Source organism: Zosterops lateralis (assembly GCF_965231275.1).
Source record: "Zosterops lateralis genome assembly, chromosome: 4".
Lineage (NCBI taxonomy): Eukaryota > Metazoa > Chordata > Aves > Passeriformes > Zosteropidae > Zosterops > Zosterops lateralis.
Genome location: NC_139765.1, coordinates 15,192,424 through 15,213,692, shown reverse-complemented (window position 1 = coordinate 15,213,692; position 21,269 = coordinate 15,192,424). Strand labels below are relative to the sequence as shown.

Genomic DNA, 21,269 nt, shown 5'->3' with positions numbered 1-21,269 from the left:
TAAATAAAGCCAGCAATTTTTTACAGCTACAGCCAGTGCTCAAATTGAACTGGAGTTCAAAGCTGCTAAGCTTCTTCGTTCTTCTCAATGAGAGGAAAATCAGCATTTCCCTTGATTCTGGAAACAGAACTGGCTTACCCACATGACCACAAGCATGTGGTGCTCCCACGAGCAAAGGAAGCCTATAAAGCTGACACCTCCTCCACCCCACCTAAACACAATCCACTTATCTCAAAAATGCATGTTTACCCTTCATTCAGATTCACCTTTCTAAGAGGCTTCATATAGGTGAGACTTGAGAGAGGAAGATAATGGTTGGATAGAGACCTTTTGTGCCTAGGACCTGGATTTCAGGGATAAGGGTGTGGCCTGCCTGTCTTCTGTCAAGAAAAACTCTCTTGATTGGAAAGGAAAGCATGCACTTAGCTAGCATTCCAAAAAGACAAGGTAAGCAGGAGAAAAAAAGAGGATGATAGAAAAAAAACACCACCAACCAAACTATGCTTAGAAAGGAAAGAGTAAGCAACTCTCTACTTTGCTGGTTAATGACTTCCTGTTAACACAGCCCTTTCAGTTTCTATGATGCATGTTTCTCTGTTACCTCTGCTTTTCACATGAAGTTTGACTCTATTTCACTAGCTTTAGAGGAGCCAAGTTACAAATTGATATGATAAAGGGCAACACAAAAGGTGTGACTTGCAACACGTCAGAGCCTTTGTAGGAAGCAAATTGGCACCTACATTACAGTATTTGCATATTACAGTTAAAAAGGGAACTCAATTACTTGCTAAAACAGGACACATTTGCTATCTTTTAAAACACAAGTTCTGCTTCACTGACCTGCCCACATTGCACCTCTGAGAAGCTGAGAAAAACTCTTCTGTCAAGACAAAATGGATGTCCTTATGCAAAAGCTCCAAGTTAGTTCCTTGTACCAATCTTGTGGTATCCACAACTCCACATTTGCCATTTACAGTTTGTAGGATGAGGGATCCACTGCCTTCTAAGGAAAGCCTTTGTGAAATTATCATCCTGCCTCCCACCATCAACACTATAATATAGTAAATTAGTTTGTAATTGAATTTTTCTTATCATAGCTTTCCCCAGGAAGTTAGAGAGGCCTTCAGTACTTGCAATTTTTCTTCCCTAGGAGATATTTATAATGTAGTTATCTGTTTTTCTTGAGTTTGTCAGGCAGACTAAGCTCTTTAAGCCACAGAGCAAACTTTTTCCAGGCACCAGTTTCCTGAAGAGATCTTCTTTTCCTTTCTTTTTTTCTCTTTTGCATCTTTTGAAAATGTTGACACCAACACAGGATGTCTTATCCTGGTATCCCTGTCATCACCATCATCACCCTGGTTTGGCCCTCTCAGGCATATGCCTAAAATTTGGTTTTAGACTTTTCACTACAGCACTACAGAGCTCCTCTGCCAATTCCTGCTTCCTGTGACCTCCTAAAATCCTTTTTAATCACTTCTTTCCAGATGTTTCCACTACATAGGTTTTATTCGTACATATGGAGATAGAAAAGACTAAAACATTCTGTGCTAAGCCACTTGCATCTTTATTTTCAGCATTGAAACACAACAGGAAAAATGTCACCCAACCCTAAGACACTGACATAGACACCAAAAGGAACAGGTAGACAGAGGCTCCCTGCCTTTTCCTGACATCTTTCCCTCTTTCCAGAACGGTAGAAAGAGGTCCTCAGCAGCCTCAGACTGTTAATTACTCCAGTGCTCAGTTAGTAATGAACTTTGCAATATTTAACATTTTCCTTATAGACTAAAGCCTAATTCTTCATTAATTTTTAAAAGAAAAAGAAAATTAAAGTGTGTTTTCAGTCTTCAGCTTTAAAGAAAATACTTGAAAGTATTGGGTTACATTAAAATAATAAAAACTAATGCAGAAGGCCAAAACAAAAAATCCCATCATTGTTTTGGATTTTCCTTCATCTAATGATTTTTAGGCAAATATCCTAACAGGAAAGGGGGAGGGAGTGGGGCTGTCAGTACCGTATTCAATGAGTATAATTACACTGAATTAGTGCTAAGGGGTTTAGAGAGAGGGGAAAATACTATTCCACAGAGTTAATATAAAGTGGGCTTTCATGTACACACAAACCCACAAGGAGCAAGCTACTGCCTGCTGAGACCTATTTGAGAGCCAAGGGATTGATCGGGCCAGCCCTCGCTGGAGAGAAAAGCTGCAGTGGTGAATTACTGTAAAGCAGCATTCACATGACTGATGGGTTTACCCCCACCATCACATTTGTTTCAAAGATCCATTTTGTCCTCCGTGGCGACGGTGTGAATTAACCACACTCACAATGGCTGGCTGGATTTTGCAAGAGCGATCCAAGGTCCTGGAGTTTGCTGAATCTTTTATCTTACACAGCCATGTCACTGGGAAAGGGGGAAGGGATGCTATTTAACACCCAGGCTTCTGAGGAGCACCATAACATCAACCTCCTCAAAAAGTCTGCAAACTTTCTGCCATCAGACCAGCCAACTCATGCCTGGAGAAGGAAGTCTTTGAAGGAGTTCTGCCTTTGATCTCTCCTGCAGGCTGACACTACACCCACTTGTCCTTACATCCAAGGGACCATAAGGTGTATTTATTTAATCTCTTGTCTTTTTTTCCCCAATATGTATTCAGCAATAGATTTTTTTTTCTCTCCTTTTTTCCAATGAAGAACAAGTGAAAGCCTGAACACTCTATCCAGTAAAAGATCTATAGACTCCACACAACATGTGATGGGATTTCTCCTCAAGGCTCAGGCACTGCAAATTTAAAGTAGTTAGCATAGCAAAGAGAATGGGAGAGAACAATCATACAAGAATCCAGATCATGACCAGCTTTTAAAAATGTCCTGAAATCTTTTGAATGGAGAGTATGACACAAGGAGCTGGAATTTTATGAAAGCCCAATCACATGCCTGCTTAGGGACTGTCCCACAGCATCCCAGGAACTGATTTTTCATCCAGGAATAAATAAATCTATGTCAACTGTAAACTGCTCTGGACTCCTGCCAGTTCTCTGGAAGGTATTATATACACGAATAACATTTTGTTTTCCTTTATGTGGTAAATACATTGCTTAAAAGAGAGGAAAAGAAAACCTCAAAAAACCAAATGATAGCATTAAATACTATTAACTACACCAAGTTTACTGCAGACAAGTGAAATGTAGTCTTCCAACATACAACTCTGCCAAAGCATTTCACAGTGCATCATTTAATTTCTCTTGCCCTGGTCTTCCATAAAGAACATGTCTTATCCTACAGCACTTCCTCTGTATTCACAGTCCTGTTCTACCCACAAGGATGAAAAAAAAAGAATAATGCATTTCTGCTGCAGTCCTTGGTGTCCCTGTTCTTGCACCATTTCTTAATCACTACCTGCAGCATCCACTGCTCCTCACAGTGTGGGAGCCACACCATCCCAAAAGCTGTCCCAAGCCTGGCCCTGGGAGAAAGGTCTAAGAGCACAACAATGCAGCTTGTTTTCCAATCAGTGTTAGGCTTGAGAGCTTCCCAGCATGTCCTGTCTAGGTTTGTCATAGCACATCAAAGTCCTCTCCTCAGGTTTAGATCACCCTGCAATCAATCCTCTTTGGTTCTTTCTTGGATGCCATCTTCATCTGTCTTTACAGCTATGGTAGATGTTCCAGGAACCATAAAGTCAAATGTTTTGAGAGGTCTCTGCCTCTTCAGGAGCCTCCCCAGCCAACCCACCCTCCAAAGAGGCAGATGCTGAAGTTGCACCAAATGGGGTCAAGCACATTTAAGCCACTATGCCCAATTCTCACTTGGAAATTTTCACACCAAAATGCGTCATAACTGAAGGCACAGAGTAACTAGGTTAGTCCCTGTGCACTAAACAACCCATACAGACCACAGTTAGAGCTCAGCTGTCCTAGAATGACTGGGTTAAAAGATGAACATTCAGCATTCTTGGCAGCAAACAGGAACTGCTACCATACATTTCCAAATTTTGTATGTGCACATTTTATTAACCCCGAAGGACAGTGTGTTCCACTTCACTGTGAAAAGCTCTCAGTTGCAGAGAAATTGATTTGTCCAGACCATTTTGACTTCTCCTAACCTTGGTTGTGGCAATTTGTCTGTTATACACACATACTGTGTGCTCCACCACACACACAGAGAGGGAGGAGAATGGGATCAGTGGTAAGTTTCACTGGGACCTCACAGAGCTTCTGGAAGCCTGCAAACCACACACATGGGAAAGCACACCATAAGACAACGTCATGGATGCTCTGTGAGCTGTGGTGAACACCAGAGCAGCAGAGAACACACTACTGCTGTGTTAACAGGGCACCAGATCTCATAGGCCAATCCCACCAGACCAAGCTGAAGGTTCACTCCAGTCCCAGGAGACTGACAGTCCTTGCTTCTACCTGTCATAGGACAAAAACATTTCCACTGAACTCTGATCACACACTTAAATTCTTCCCTCCTTCACAAATCCTCTAACCTTGGAGCTCAGTGCAGTGGCATTAGCAGCTGGATGTCAAACACAGGTGCGTTATTAAGAAAGGTCAGCCTATTTCATTTCCAAAGATTTTACACAGTGGAGCACCATTCAAATCAGGCATGTTTTTCCTCAAGTTCCACCTAAATAACGATTGACTTTAAATAAGAGCTACTTGTCACCCCTTCATTCTCCACACTCAGAGGCACAGTAGGCAAATATTCTAAAAGCTCCACCTTTAGAAGCAGGAGGTTATCTGCAACCTCAGTTGGCTTCTGTCACTCCTGGTGCTGTGTGTGTCACAGCAAAACCTGTAACGCATTTAGTGACTCACATGACGACAAGGAACACTAAGCCCTTGTGCCCATGCATAGCACCCTCCATAAAAGCCACTTGAGCTCATCAAGATTAGGAATGAGCTCTTTCTTAAGTCCAGCACAATCCAGTTAACAGGCTTATATGGAAATGCTGAGGCAGGGCTGACAAGTGGCAATTCACCTAACTTGCACACACCAGTCTGCTAAAAAGGAAGAACACGTTGGTGCTGCCTAGCTCAGGCTCACAGCTGCCTCTCTCCCTGTCATATATTTCTTTATAGATGTTTTTTCTCTAAAGTATGAATTTAAAATGGCTTGGGTGACCTTTGTGCTTACTAATCACTGTTATAAATCTTATTCCAGCAGCACAAAGAAAGAAAACCAACTGTTAAATAAAAGCCCATTTCATACTTCCTGATCAAGTAGCCTTCCCTTCCTGCTCTTGGCATATGTTTGCATAAGTTGATTTTCTTCTGCTAAAAAGATGCTGGCATGCATCAAAATAGAAAAAAAAATGCACAGAGGTGTTTCGAGACTGCTTGTTGTGACATCAGCTAGTGATAAGACACTACTGCCCCATCTCTCTCATTCCATCTGTGCACAGGAATGCAACCTGGGAAAAGGGCTGCACATGACCTTCTGTTGAGGAACAAGCGGAGGGCAGATGTCCAAGCCCTGCCCTCCCCACCACTGCTAAGCATGTGGGATAGCTCTAAAATGAAGGCTGAAATAAAAGCTTCCTCTCTTTCAAAAAAGAGTTGCTTTGGGATTCCACACTTAAAAGGTAATTACATTAAAGTACCTGCAACCTCAACTTACTAAGACTTGATTTTCCATAATAGGAATCAGAAAGGGGAAAAAGACGGAAAAATCAATTTTACAAAAATTATAAATTATTCTAGTTAAATCATCAAGGAGTTAAATGAAAGACATTTTAAAAGTATAAGTGTTACTATGAGAAGTTAACATTATAATAATTTTCTGTGAGATGCATGGAGACTAAGTTAGCATCAGATAAACTGAACACAGTCAGACTTAGGGGAAAATAGGTACTTTGCACAGGATATTTCACTTCTGACAACATATTTGTTTTCAAATAGTTATCCATTTACCACAGCTGAAAAGCATCAGGGCAACAAATTAAATGTACATGGGGGCAATTAGCTCACGTTTCTAATATCACAAACAGCTTCCTGGAGAACAGTTTGCCCAAATGTTAATTTTAAAAACAAATAAACAAACAACCCCCCCCAGCAAGGTAGGGGCACAAAAATTGTTAAATTATACAATCTAAATCACAATGAGCCTATATACATATATATATATAGTTACTTTGGTGGACCTTCAGATATTTTTGATCAGGCTTTTAACTGAAATGCTTAGAGACAATTCTTCTAAAAGGCAGAATCATACAATATTGCACACAAACCTGCTAAGGAAGAAAAAGTTAGAAGGACAAAAAGGACTTTTCAAGCTTTCCTTGCAGGGAGGTAGAGTAGGTGAGAGTTTCCAACTAGAAATTTTGAGCTACAGTTTTGAGGATGATAATATACAAGCCTCCAGTTCAGACCAGGGCTAATCAATGTGAAATAGTTGGTGATCAAACAATGACATTACCATTTTCTATAAAGGTGAAAGTACAATAATGTTTATAAATGGTTTCTTGTCAGCGTAATCAACTCACATGGTGGGAGTTAGTTGAAGATTGCAGAGGGAAAATCTACAATGATTAAGTCCCAAACAATAAAAAGGAATTGATTAAGGAATTAGGGCTGCTTCTAGACTTATTTCTAAAGTGAGGACTGCAACAGTTCAGATACATTTCCACAGGATGTAAATATAGAATTCCCTCACAGTCATTTGAAATCTTCAGACCACAATTACTGCCTGATCATGGTTTATGACTGGGAGGTCATCATCAGGGCTGAGAGAACCAGGTTTTAAAAATCACAGAATCTGGAGTGACTTCTTTCTGTTCCCTGAGGGCCATCCTTTCTAAAAGCATGTCAAAAATGAGCCCAGATATTCTGAAATGATGCCAAAGTGCAATCACTGGTGATACTTCTGGTCAGTCAGAAATAAAAGAAAACAAAATTACTTCACAAATGTAGTTTAAGAATTTATTCACTCACAGGGTATCTTTAAGAGAAAGAAAATGGAAACGCAGCCCAAGTGAAACTAATAGGAGAGAACAACTTTGGCAGGTGAGATGTAAAATGGAGATTAGGAGGTCCAAGAGCAAGGCTGAAGAACAAGGAAGCAAATGCATAGTGACAAGTAATAAGGCATTCCTGAAGCACACGGGAGCCTGGAACTCCGGAGGAGCCAGTGGGTCCTGCAGACTCTCCTGATACAAAGTCAGTGAGGGCAGAAAGAGATTGCACAGAAGTTAAATGGCTCCCCTGCTTCAGTTTTCACTTCTGAGCAGGAGAGGGAGATGCATGCCCCAGGGTTATACAAGTAAAGAACTTGAAACAGAACTGCCAGACATAGTTAGGAGAAATAAAATAAAGGAAATGGAAAAAAAAGGACCTACTTGAGAAATTCAATTGCACTAAACTGCATTTCCAGAACTGAGAAAAGTCAGTTAAAGACAAGTGTAAACCAGCTGAAATAGAAGCCACACAAACTAGAAAAGTCTAAAAAAGCACACTTTTCACAACAATAAATTATGCCTCACTAACCTACAAAGAGGCTTTAAAAACATATCCTGGCTATTTTTCACTAGATGTAAATTGTTCAGATTTTCAAAGACTTTGAAACTGTTGGGAGAGCTTTGTCATCTTGGGACAAGAGGAAAGGTCCTGTCCTTCATTCAATATTAGCCAAGGAACAGAGACTCCCAGGATAAGAACAATATTTTTTGTGTGCCAAAGGGAAGTGTTTTAGCTCCCAAAGGATCAGTATTGCAGAAGACAGTTGTGAACCACCTGAAAGAAAGAATGGAAAATAAGGCCACAAAACACTCTGCCCATATAATGCTGAGTTAATCAACAGTATGGTGGTCCTTGTTCTCACAATTATTCAGGCAACTGGACAACACAAATACCAGATAAAATTCACCACAAACATGTTGACGTCTAATAGGAAAAAAAAAAAAAAACCAACAACAAAATAACAAATATATATTTATATGCTTCCATACCACTATATACTAGTGACTACTGAACTAACTTCTAGACATCAAAAAAATTCTGGAGACCAATGATGTTGCATCCCTGTGCTTAGCAAGAGTCATTTCAGAGTAGACAAAACTTTGGAGCACTTCTAAAATTGTGAACTGAAATATGAAAAAACGTTTGACTGTGGAAATTAAAATTACAGAATGCCAGGTTAAATTTCAACTAAATGTGATTGCTAGAATAAAGGCATGAATTGTGAGCACACTTAGAAATAAAGAAACTGAAATATTCTGTTGATTTAAAATTAGGGATGTGGCTGTAAAAGGCTACTGAAAATAGGCATGAGAGAATGTGTAATATTTATGAAAGGTGACCTACTGCACCATTTAAATAGAAGACAGATTAAAGCAAAGACAAGTTGAGGTTATGAAAACAAGGACATTATAGACATATGAATTCAAAATTAAGATTCAGGAAACCTCAGCCATTCAGAGTAATGAAAGTACATCTTCAAAACCAAAACAGATTGTTTGTGGCTTATCTGCCTAGGGGAAAACCCCTTTCAGACCTGTCCACTTTTAAAGCTAAGGAAGATGAACTCTATTCGCAAAGAGTTTTAAGACATCCACATTAGCCTGGTGTTACAGAGCTCAACCCATGCTCTTCCATTCACTTTCAGATCTTTTACAATTGGACTAAAGAGAGTGGTCCATGCCTTGGGAAAAGCTAGGCCTAATTCACAGACTGACCCAGCTGCTGCTACAGAAGCACTTTCTGCCTTCAGCGGTTTAGCTCTGCAAGGCATCAAAGCTGGGACCATACAGGAGTCTGAGAAAGGAAACCAGAGTTCACCTGGGATCAGCAGCTGCAGCTTGGAAGTTCTGCTACTCCAAAAAGTATTTAGGCCTAGACCATATTTTTAAACCTGAAGGAATAGAAGGCAGATATAAATGAGATTAAAAAAATATCCCTTGCGTTTCATATCCATCACACTTTGCATCAGGCAGTGAAAACCAAGCTTATTCTCAAGTGCTAAGGGCACTGATCAAATGCTAAAATGCTTTTTGCAACTGAAGTTATGATTACACAGGGAGAATAAAAAGAAAAAAAATCAAAACACCATGTCCTGTGAAGCAATTGAAAAGGACATGTACAAGTTTTTGAGGGAAAATGAAATAAAACTATTTTTGTTCAATTCTACAATAATAGTAGTAATAACTGTAAATAACAATTACTAATTATTTCAATTGTTTGCAGTTATTTTGTAAAAAGACAATTTTATAATAACTTATAATTATCACAACTGTTTAAAATGTTTACAAATACTATATTTAGATTCTAATTCTCAAAGGTATGCTTTGAAGAATATTTTAAACAGATCAGGAAAGGATAAACTTAAGAAAATGCTCCTTGTTGCCCACTGCTGTATTCTATAGCACTTATTTCTGAGACATCATGATCTTAAAAAAGTCGTAGTGAAGAGCACAAGCAGGACATCACAGGGCATCACAAAGAGCTTATTGTAGCCAATGTGTCTATCTCATATGTAGGCTAAGTTCTTGTTTCCATTCTCTCAATGCCCATTAAGTGTTGGAGGTGTTCAGATTCAAACTAGAATTCCACTGACCTGGAACAGAAATCACGGATTCAGTAACTCAAAAATTTCCATTCTGATAAGCCTTACGCTAAATATTTCAACCTCAATTTTTCTTGACTTAAGACAGATAGTTTATACTTCACAGACTTCTTCTGAGTTTTCTGTTTGTTGCAGTTTAAATAAGACAAGAAATTCCCACTCACAATTACTTGAGAAATCTCAGTTGGTAAAATCCCAACTGGAATCAGAGCCTTATTGCACATGCTGAAAGTGTCAATGCATAAAGATGTGAACTTGTCATTTACAGTACATGTTGTACAATTGGAAAGTCTAAAGTTATCTAACACATTTTTGCTATGCATCCCTGCATTTTTTAAAGTTTCTCCAAGCAGAGACTTGTTTTTGGTGTGTGCATGTAAAGCGTGATATCAGGGCAAAGTCTCTACACCTCTCTCTCTTCTCCTCTATAAAACACTTGCCTGCCATACCCACTCATCCTACAGTTGTGGTTAGCACAGGAAAGAGGGGCTCTTATTTAAAGGACTTTCAGACTTAGTCATAAATAATTCAAACTAAAATATAGTACATAGCAATTAAATGAAAAAAGTAGACACTGTAAGATGCCACCTCTATTTTTTTAAGTCCTTTTCTTATGTGGCATTATTCAACCTACCACTTTCTCAAAAGTTCTCATCCTTTGGGAAAAGTACAGAAAAGTACAGAAGTGCTGTATTTGGGCACGGAGAAGCAGTCAAATAAAGGCCAGAACCATGCAGGACACTGTACTACCAAGTAAGAAGAGGTGCTTGTAAATGTTAACCCAGTTGCAACATACTGGAATGCTGGAGTCCAGGGCATCCCTCTGGGCGCCCTGGGAAGTCACAGACCTCGGTAGAGAGGCCTGGGACCCAAGAAAGAGGGTCTGGGGTCCCTGCAGGGGGGTTTGCCTGGCACAGAGCCCAAGAAGACACAATCTTTGATTTTGGTCCATGAGAAAAACATCTAACAGAGAGAAGAATTGCAAGTCACAAAGGTGTTACTGAGAGTAGTGTAGTTATCACTGTGCAGAAGATTTTGTAGGTTTGGGTTTTTAGAATGTAGATGCAAAAGGACAAGATGGTGATTTTAAGGCGGTGCCCTGGGTTCTTCTTCTTCTCCCTTGGCATCCATCTTCTGTAGTGACGTGGGCACAAAGTAGTTTCAGTGGATTGGATCAGAGTAGACATGACCCTGTTAGTACAGGTGATAGACATTGGCATGGAATTGTAAACAATGGGTGCGTAGTTATCTGTTTAAGAGGTAGCGACTTCCCATCACAGGGGGAGTCACTTCGTGTCCAGGCTGCTGTGAACATCTTGGCCAGACACAGGGGAATCACATCGTGTCCAGGCTGCTGTGAACATCTTAGCCGGACACAGAGAATTGTAAGATAAGAACTAATAAACAACGCGAGAAACCAGAAAACCAAGACCTTGAGACTCCTCATCATTCTCGTGCCGAACACCGAGCACCGAGCTCAGCACAGAACACAGAGACACAGAGTCAGACAGCAGACCCTAAATCCTTCAGACGTCAAGAGGGAAAATCACTCCCTTCGTGCCCACACGAACCACCAGCCAGCTTTGGAATCTCGGGTGAGGAAACAACCAGATTAAAACCCGACACTGGAAGTGCCTATAAATATTTTTGAAAGCAGCTTCAAAATAACTTTTTTTGGATCAATATTATGAGCAAGAACAGGATGTTCACATGCTTCTCCTCTCATTCCCCATCCCTTTTTGAGTTTTTGAAATTTTTTTTTCATCATGAAAACAGCAAATTTTGCAGGTAGTTATGAATAGAGAGAGAAAGTGTTCCCCTCTCTCCTACATTTCTGATTTCAGCCGACTTTACAAAATATTTCAGCTGTTAAGCCCAAAAGATTTCTCCCTTCAGAGACAAAACCAAGGGTTGATCCCAGCAGGAAGATGGCAGCCTCCACCCCTCATCAGGATAAATTCAGAACCTTCACAGTACCAGCTTGTCATTAAGGAACAGGTTTGGCCAGGAGTTATGCACAGCCCAGAGTGGGTGATGTGAAAGCACTTGCCTGTGAAGCTGTAAAAGGCCCCCATGGTAAATGTATTGCCATAAAACTTTTCACAAAAGCTTTCACACCACCCACTCACAAAGGGCATGGACCTGAACAAATACTGTGTCATCAGAGAGTTTTATTACCACTAATTATGTTAAAATTAAAAATCAAGTTTGCATGATCAAGCAAAGATTTTACACACACTTTTACATTTACTTTGTCTAAGTAAATTCCACTGTTCTCAGAGCCCATAAAGATGTTCCAACAATGCATAAGACACACAAAGACTATAGGTCAAGTTAGAAGTGATGGAAAGAAGAGAATGACACCTCTTAAAACACATATAGACCTACAATCCCAAAGACCACGAGCCCAAAACACAAACTAAAACCCATGTCCCATTTAATGACAGCCTATTGAGCTAACAAACATGAAGGGAGAGGAGCTTGTCTTTTCTTCATTATCACCCCATAAATATAATTTCCCGTGGTATTTGCAAGCACAGCAAAGACCAGATTCAATGCAGATACCCCTACTTAGGCAGCCCATAATCCCTGCAGCTCCTTACAAATCCTCTGCTGGTGGATGGTCTACTGGGGATTAGTACTAGAAGGAAAATGAGAGCAACCTTCAGGCTCCCCTGAACGCTGCAGATCTCTGGTCAAACTGGCCAGAGGATCATCATACCATAACCAGCTCCCTCATGAGTTTCTGATTTGGTTTGTGGGAGTCTTTGGTTTGGTTTGCAGGTTTGGTTTTGTTGGGGTTTTTTTGTCCTTCTGCTGCATAAATAAGCCTAGAAGAGGAGGAGGAGGCCCAGAGCATGGAACAAGTATGCTAATGCCATATCATACCAACTGCCATGCCAGCAGCAATCACACATACACGCCTGCTCACATGCTCCTGCCAAATAATCACTTAAGCAAACATCAACTACAGAGATTAGCAAAAGCATCTGACAACACGCAAATCAGACAAGAAACATGGGCTGAAGGGACAGCTTAGGAAAGTGAGGATTTAGTAAGTGAAATAACATGGAGTTTCTGAATCAAAGCTTGCAGCATTTTTGGAAGACTGCTGAAAATCCTATCTCTTGGCTAGCAGATTTTTTCCATCCATCCGTCCCTACTCCATATCAGCTGCAGCCAGACAGGCTTCTAATAAAAGCAAGTGACTCTTACACAAAGGAAAACATCTTTCTGGCCTCTGGGAAGCCAGTAATCCAAGCAAACAACTAGGCACTCAGGTGGCACAAGCTGTTGGGAAGCAACCATGACATCTCAGGGGCTTTTCAGCACCAAAAAGCAAGCTAAATCCCTTCAGTAAAAGACTGATTTTCCAGGTGAAACCATCATAGGCAGAAAAAGGACTTCAAATTGTTTCTGTTTAATGTCATGGGATGAGGACGCCACTTTTAAATGTAATTTTTATTGTTTGAACTAAAGGAACAAAGTGTTTTTCTACCAGATTTAAGGCAGAATATCAGAACAATCTATTATCTTTAATTTGCTATATGATGTTTCACTCCAAAGGCACTTCAGTGAAAGCAATGAGATTTTGCTGCAAGAAACACAAGAAGAGTCACGACCATTTAGCAGCATTATAACACATGTGTGTCTTATTTTGGAGAATTTGTTGCCAAAACAAGGGAGGGGGTACTCTTTCTAAATCTTAGACTGAATTATATATTCCTTATTCTGATGAAGCTCTTGCTGCAGCATCAACTTTGCCTGAATAATGTTTGGAGGATGTGTGCCTGGTTAAATATTAATCTCTGCTAGACAGGAAGAATATGATTTCCAGTGAGCTGAAAAAGAACTAAATATTGAAATGGAAGAGGCTTGGTTGTCGGAAGGCAAGCTGTGACTTTGTACCATTGCACAGACACCACATCAGAACTGCTATCTTTCTACCAAGTCTATTTCTAAATCACTTCCTATCTTACTTTCAAAGACAATAGATTTTTCTTAAGAGATCCATCCCTTACCATCTGAACACGTGCCTAAATGAGCATTTTGAGGCAATGCCACTCTTCCCACTGTTGCTCATATGCTGTAAACCTGCTAAGAAAAAAAAAAGGAAAAAAGAGAAGACAGAACACCTACTAAAATAGTTATCTTTAAAAACAAAGTTTTTGATACAACAAATACCCTTACACTACGTATTGAGCACACTCTGGATGCTCCTATCACAGAGGAAAAGATGCTACAGACTGTGAGCCTTCTGTTGTTGGCTACAGATGGGTGCATACATTTGCATTGCACTACTAATGTTCCTTTGCACTTCGAGATACATGATGTGTGTGGAGTAGAGCTAAAAAATAAATACATACATAAATGAATCTGTTGTTCTAGTGATCCAGCAGAAACAAGGAAGCTTTAAATGCAAGAGCCATATCATCTTTAGTTAGTTATGAAACTAATGCCACTGTCTGCATGGTTCTAAGGAGGAAAAAAAACCAAAAAAGAACAAAAAAGGTTTTGTGCCCGATATCCACTGGAACCGAATATGAGAAGTTAATTCACTTATTTCTGTGCAGGGACATTCTGGCTTCCACAGATACCCATATATTTACTGTTATTGTCAACACACAAGGAATTCCTATGTACCCATGGAGTCAAATTATCTGGTTTTTTGCCTTTTTATTCCTTAGGGACAGAAAAAGCAACAGGTAGATGAAATTAGCAAAGTTAGATGACGAAGACAAGAGCAGAGTTGTCTCTGTGCCTTAATGAGCTCAGAAGATCAAGACCAACTTTGTACTCCAGCCTAAGAAACAACCTCCCTCCACCTCATAGTCCTGTGCCTGTCTCCACTCAGCTGGACCAGCCTCCCTCAAATACCTGGGAATCAGCCCAGGTGTATAGATGAGGCTCTCAGAAGGAAAGCAGAGCCCATCCAGTCTTGTCTTCCCTCCCAACTGTTCTGTGTGGTTTTACTCTCGAGAGGAGAGTTTTTGTACAGAGAGGGAATTACTCCAAAAATATTGTTTGAAGATGGCAAAGATTCTGTTTCATTTAAGTGGTTAGCTACCTGTAGAGCAGTGTTAAAATAAGGATTTAGACTGGGGTATTAGAGAATTTCTCCTCTTTCTCTTCCCTTCCCACAGCCATTTGATGATGGTTTCATCTACAACTAAATAGGGGATGTTTACAAGGTCCAACTATGCTGAAACTGTAGAAACTAATGAGGAAGGAAGATTTTTATAATGCTCTCGTGAAACATTTAATGAGGTCTAAAATAGTGTTGGCAGGCCTCAAAGCAGAAAGGTCCAGTTTAAAACTGAACTTTGCAGTTTAATAAATGGCAGTGTGCAGGAGCTCCAAGCACTGTTTATTTTCAAAGACTTTTTTTATCAGAAAATATGCAACTCCTGTAACACTCTTCTGCTCTTTACCCCTCTGTTGCAGCTGCCATGCAATCAGTGGCACTTGCCACGCAATGTGCCAAAATAATGCATTAATACTTTTTTTCTTAATATAATTGAACTGGATTTTGCCCCAGATATAGTTGGCTCAACTCCTCACTCCCAAAGGTCACCTCCATTGAAAACAGAATGTACCATTCTGGGAAGGCAAGGAAGGGCTTTTTGGAGTGATGGTGAGGGTGAAAATCCCTGGCTTTAACAGTAATACAGCCCACTCTTTATTACATTCCCATTCCCCCTTCTCATCTCCCATCAAACTGCCTACACCTGTGTTCTCCCAACCTTCAGCCTGAAAGACATGAAAAAGCAGTCTGCAAGACGACTGCAGTTTTTCAAGTCACTCCCACACATATAGACAAGGAAGGAAATAACAAAGTTAAGAAATAAGAAAATTATCACAGTGTGCTGCAGAAGGTAGAGCCAGATGATGACACAGTGATTCTGCTCCTTGGAACAGAAGAAGGTGAGACATATTGACCAATAGAGTGTACAGTTAGGTGAAGTCCTTTCTACCATGATAAAGTGAAACACTGAAGAAACGAACAGAACTACTTTAATACCACCACCTGAAAACAGGTCCTTTTAAGTCTTCAAGGTCCTTTCTTTTTACTAGGGAAAAACCGGTAGGAGTCTGCCTGAAGAGAGTCTGAAAAATATTGACAAACTTGGCATAACAGGGCCAGTTCTTCTGGCAAGTCAGAACAAGAAAAATATTAAGAAGCAAATTCCATACTGACTGCCAGCTCTTATTTCATGGGTTGGATCAAGCTCATGTTAAAGGTAGTGGGATTAAAGAGCTCTTCAGCTGATGACCACTTCTGTTCAACCTAAAATCAACAGTTTGCAAAGCATATTTAATTTTTTTAAAAATCTATATGGTCTTTATTTAGTGCCTAATACTGCTGACACAAGTAACAAGCAGGCAGTGCCCTGGAATTTAGTGATACACAGAAGATGTACCTTTTCTCATCTGGTTTCCCTCCTGCTTTGTCAGTCTAGAGAGACACTGCCATACCATTCCTTACACAACCACTCTGCTCTGTGGGTTATTGTAGAAAAACAAAAACATCCACATTACAGAAGACATTGCTGGCTCCGCTAATTCCATTTTTCCACAGTGCTTCTGCAGAAGAAATTGATGTCAGACAACTGACTCAAATTTCCCTGAACTACCCTCAAATACACATTTAGCACTTAACAATGCCCACTTTTCTATTTTCCTCTCCACAGCTCCATTGGAGAGGACCCTCTGTGTATTCAGAGCAGCACAATGAAGAATGATTTCCAAAGCATTAACTTGGAGCCATTGAGACTTGGATGTTTTCAAAATTACTCTATTGTGCTCAAAAGATTCTAGACTACCCCAGCTACTCTAGAAGAGGGTCTTTTTCCCTTTTCTCAAAACATCCATCCCTTGAGCCATTCCTGGAGTGCATTGTTGGGGCCAACTCCTTAGTGCAGCAAGTTCCATCAGTCAAAGCTCAACAGATACAAATAATATCAGGATATGGATATAAATTAGTGCGACAGACCCTAAATAGTTTTGACAGGTTTAGTAAGTATATATAGCAACACAGAATGCTATTCCTGCTGTCAGACATCAATAAGTAGACAGAAGATTGAGGGCACCATGGAAACTCAGCAACATAAGAGTGGTATTGATTGGATAGAAAATGAGACTGCAATTTAAGCTTAAGGCTGCCAGAGATGCCAAGAATGGAGAATGACCTCCAGCAGTGAATTTTCAGCATAAGCTCCCTGTGAACAAGCCAGTCCAAGAAGGATAAATCAGGGACAAGCTCACTAGGGATATGGCTCAAGCGAGTGTCGGCTACCCTAAGCAGATGAGAATCACCCTATGTGTGCACATGTTACAGTGACCTAGTTCGTTCAAAGACAGCATTTTGTGTGGTTTATTATGGAGCCTCAGAACAAAGAGATTTCCTCAATTAAAGTCCTGAAATTAATTCTCTAAATGAAAATGCTTTTGATACACTGATCAGCAAGAGGTTGTAAATATCGAAGCAAAGCATACATTGTTAAAGACCAATTCCCACAGAAAACACCACAGTTGGGAATGTAGGTAATGAGGGGGCCTGAACAGAGCAGAAGCAATGAGCCATGCCAGCTCCATCCCTAATGCCCTAGTCTTACACTAAAACACTCGCTATACATAACACTAGATAAATTGTATTTTCCTTCACAAAAAACCCCAACACACACAAACATACACAGAGGAAAAAAAAAATAGCATGAGTTAAATGAGTGCATTTTCAGAGCTCCTGTAAAGAATTATTTTTAATTGTTATCTAAGGACTCAGGAACAACCATTCCCAGAATGATCAAGAAGAAATAGAGGACATGTCAAGGAAGTAGCTTGCCAAAGCCACGACTGCTGGAAGTTCACTAAGTAATAATATTCATATTTGTGGCAGAAAGATTAATCTACACAAAACATTCATCAGTACAGCTGTGCCAGGAATAAGATAAGCCTTCAAAGTGTCCCCAGTGTCAGGCATATGGTACTGGGATAGCAGCGCTATGTTTTGTAAGCCTATAGTAAGACAAACCTTCTGCTGGCAAGGATGCATCATCCACAGAGTGCATCTCAAATAACTGGGGATAGACATCTGGATAATTGCAAAACACCTGGTTTTTCTTAGGCCCCTTCTACACTATTATTGAATATTTACCATTCGTAAAAGAAAGATTTGTTGCTGGCTCCTCTTTTTCCCCACCCAAGAGCATGCTCCAGAGTAAAGTGGTGAGTTTCTGTCCTTCAGGTTCACCCAAAGCTTCATACACAAAAAAAAAAAAAAAAAAAAAAAAAAAAAAAAAAAAAAAAAAAAAAATCACTGGATAGTTTAGCTTAGCCTGGAGACACGAGTATATTAAATCTCCACTTTCCTTCTCTTCAGCAAAAGTCACTAAATTATGCAGCAGAAATTGTTTTTGCTGCTTTTTGGAGTCAGGGATGGGGGTTTGGGGTTCTTTGTAGTCCAATGAAGTATCCTCCTCATGCACTTCCAAATTTTCTTTCCTACAGCAAATTAACAATTAACAAATTAACAAATGCACCTGTTCCTTTTCTTTTTCCCTTCGAAGTATTTCTCATGATCAAAAGTTCAGACTTTTTTTTTGGTTTTAAGTCTTATTCCTTTGCAGGGAGAAAATCAAAACAAACAAAACAAACACACAGAAACATAAAATTTGTTTCATAATCAGCTCAAGAACACTGCTCAGAACACATAAACCCCCAAGTATTTCTTTGTAACAACTTTTACTTTCTTTCTCTCTCCATCTCTTTGTTCTTTCTCCCTAATAGAGTCAGTTACACACACAGAGTCTATTTCTTGTTTTAAAAGTTGAGCTTTACTAAAAACTAAAGAAAATCAGTGCCCAGAAGGAAAACAAGGAAAGGAAATCAACTAAAGAGCTGATGAGCCACAGGTAAAATGTTCCTCTACTATAATACAAGTCATTGCAAGCAAACAGGATCTACTTAAAACCCCACTATCCACAGCTGCAGGGTTATCTCACAGAGAAAGATTTAACTCCTGTCGCAAACACTTCCCCAGTGCTCCCAAGACCCAACCAGGCTCCCAGGTGCACATCCTAGAAGCCAGCTCCCGAGGGTACCACGAAGTTAAAGCACAGGAAAAATTCACCACCAAGGCAAAGCCACTGGCAGCGTGGAAGAGAAGTGGGACAGCCAAGTGGGAGATGTAAAAAGAGTAGATAAGCTCCCGCAGAATGAAGACTGCCTCTCCTCTACGAAAATTTGTACTTTTAAAAAGGAGAGAAGAAAGGAGGGTAAGGAGCTAGAAGCACCGAGGTTGGAGACCATGAAACATTTGCAGAATAACATATAAGTGCAACAAAGAGGAAACTGTGTTTTCACCCTTGCTAACTCAGATTTTCCCCCAGCCTATCCCTCCCGAGGAAGGAGAAGACGCAAACTAACAATGGCAGTTTTAGCTAGATCTATCAGCACTTGCTAGATTTAGTTGTTTCACCAAAAGTAAACTAGGGATAAGAAGGCAAAGTCCCAAGAAAAATATCAGCCGAAGCTCGGTCTGAAGGTCCAATTCAAACTCCCGAGTCTCAGCCGGGACATTTCCAGCACAGGGTAACCGGGACCCCAGGGGGTTTGCGGCTCCGCTGCCCTTTTGTCCTCTCGGAACGGACCTGCCCGAGCAGCGCTGCCTCCCTTCCCCGCTGGGTCACGTCACCCACCGCCACCCTGTCCCTCTCACCCTGCGCTGGCATTTAAAACGCTCCAGGGACCGAAGCACCGCGGCAGCGCTCCCCGGCAAAGCGCGGTCCCGTTCCCGCTCCTGGGCACTCCCAGACCTCACTCCCCGCCTGCCCCTCGGCCAGGTGTCTCCGGGGGCTCAGGTATCCCCCTCGGGTACAACCCTGCTCCCACCCAGCCCCACGGGCCCTCTGCGGAGTCCTGCCGGGACAAATGTCCCGGAGCCACGGCAGGGACGGGAGGCAGCGCTTCCCACTCTGCCCCGGGGGAACAAGCGCTGAAGGAACCCTCCCTCGGGCAGACCCCGGGAGTCCCCGCCGCTGCCTCGGACTTACTTCGGGCGGCAAAAAGCTCTTCTCCCGCAGCTGAAAGGGGCGAGCCGCGACCGTGCCCAGTGACCAGCGGCTGGTTCTGCCGCCGCGCGTCCCTGCGCGTCCCTGCGCGTCCCCACGGACGGGCTCGCCACCTCACGCCCAGCTCTCTCTCCCGCCGGAGCTTTCTCGCCGAGATTTTTATACTGGAGGCAGGGAACCTGATCCGCGCTTTGACTCGGCGGAGCCCGGGCTGCGGCGAGAAGAGGGAAGGCAGGCGGGCGCCGGGGCAGAGCGAACAACCGCGCTGCCCCCTCGTGTGATGCGGAGGGGCCGCGCCCGGCGGGCGGGTCACCCGCGGGGCAGCCGCGCCCCCGCCGCGGGGTGGGCGGGCGCGGGGCGGGACCGCTCCGCTCCGCCGGGAGGAGCGCACCGGTGAAAGACCGCTGAGGAGCTCTTGGGGCAGGGCTGGCCCGAGAGTCCCCGCCGGGCTTGTTAGCGTAGGCAACTCGCCCTCCTCTTCATCAGCCAGACAGAGGGAGAGGCGCCTCGCCCTACAGTCCGGTCGGTGCGGGGCTTCAGCTTGCCTTTGCAGGTACAGACGGCCACCGCAGCTTTTGCCCTTGGGTCTCAGAGTTTAGAGAGCTTTAACTCCGGCATCGCTGGCTTCCAGCTTGCAATTTTGACCATGGGAGTGATAGGCTGGATATACTGATAGGGAGTTGGAAATAAGAAAATAAATAATAAAAAATTTAAAAGCCACAGCTGATCCCTTCTCCCCCTCCTAGCCTCCTGCCCCCAGCTTTTAATTTCAACTTGGCTTAAAAGTGCTATGAGAACAATTTTGCCGTGCCATTTCAACACTTTTGGTCATAGCGGTTGCTGGAGTTGTATCAAGGCTTTCATTTAGGAGCAGGCTTTTCCAACTTTTAGGTTCATTACATCCACTGAGTAAGAGTTCCCCAATCCACAGCTTAATTTAAAACTAAGTGGACTTGTTCCAAACTCCAGGCGATTTTTGTGTAATTCCCTCTCCCCAGAGCATGTCTCTGCCTTCACTTGAAAGACTGGGCCTATTCAACGCTTAAGTCTCAGCAGGGTTTGCAGCTTGCAGCTCTTGCTCCAGGTTTGCACAGAAATCCAGTTCAGATTCCGCCCCCTGTTTCCAGAGGAATGAGCTAAAAAAGTAATTTGTCTGGCACCGTACACATTGCATCATCCAACACCTACCATCTGTGACAATGAAAAGCACTGTATAGCCAGTCCCAGCACGGGCAATTGCACTCACCTGGAGTTCTTCTTAGTAAAGTAAACTAACCCTTTCCATCCACACCTTGGCATCTTCTTTTCACCACACCGTTATGTGCTCAGTCCTGGCATGGCTGTTCAGGATTTGCACCACCAGCAGGTTTAATGACAGTGATGTAATTTAAAACAACAATTTTGATTTGTGGTGTAAAGTGATGGCTTGAGATGCAGAGAATATCCTTTCTAGCAGCTGGATAAATGAAAAGAAGCCTTCAATAGCATTCATGTTTCAGAGCATGCAAGGCTGAATGAATGTTTGCTAGCCAGCTTGCACCTTCCTGAGGTCTCCTCTGTGAAATCCCGGCAGCACAGTGCTAAGCACGACAAGCATCTAGAGAAAGAAACCTTCCATGAAAGAACACCTG

The 21,269-nt window shown here is 41.9% G+C and overlaps 1 protein-coding gene across 1 annotated transcript in view; it reads right to left on the bottom strand.

Annotated features, from left to right (window-relative positions):
- Positions 1-19,842, bottom strand: part of PTN (pleiotrophin) — a 77,458-nt gene extending 57,616 nt beyond the window's left edge. Inside the window, exon 1 of the mRNA XM_083858659.1 lies at positions 19,621-19,842. The gene's annotated coding sequence lies outside the window, so the exon portion shown is untranslated. The remainder of the gene's footprint in view (positions 1-19,620) is intronic.
- Positions 19,843-21,269: the final 1,427 nt, after the last annotated feature.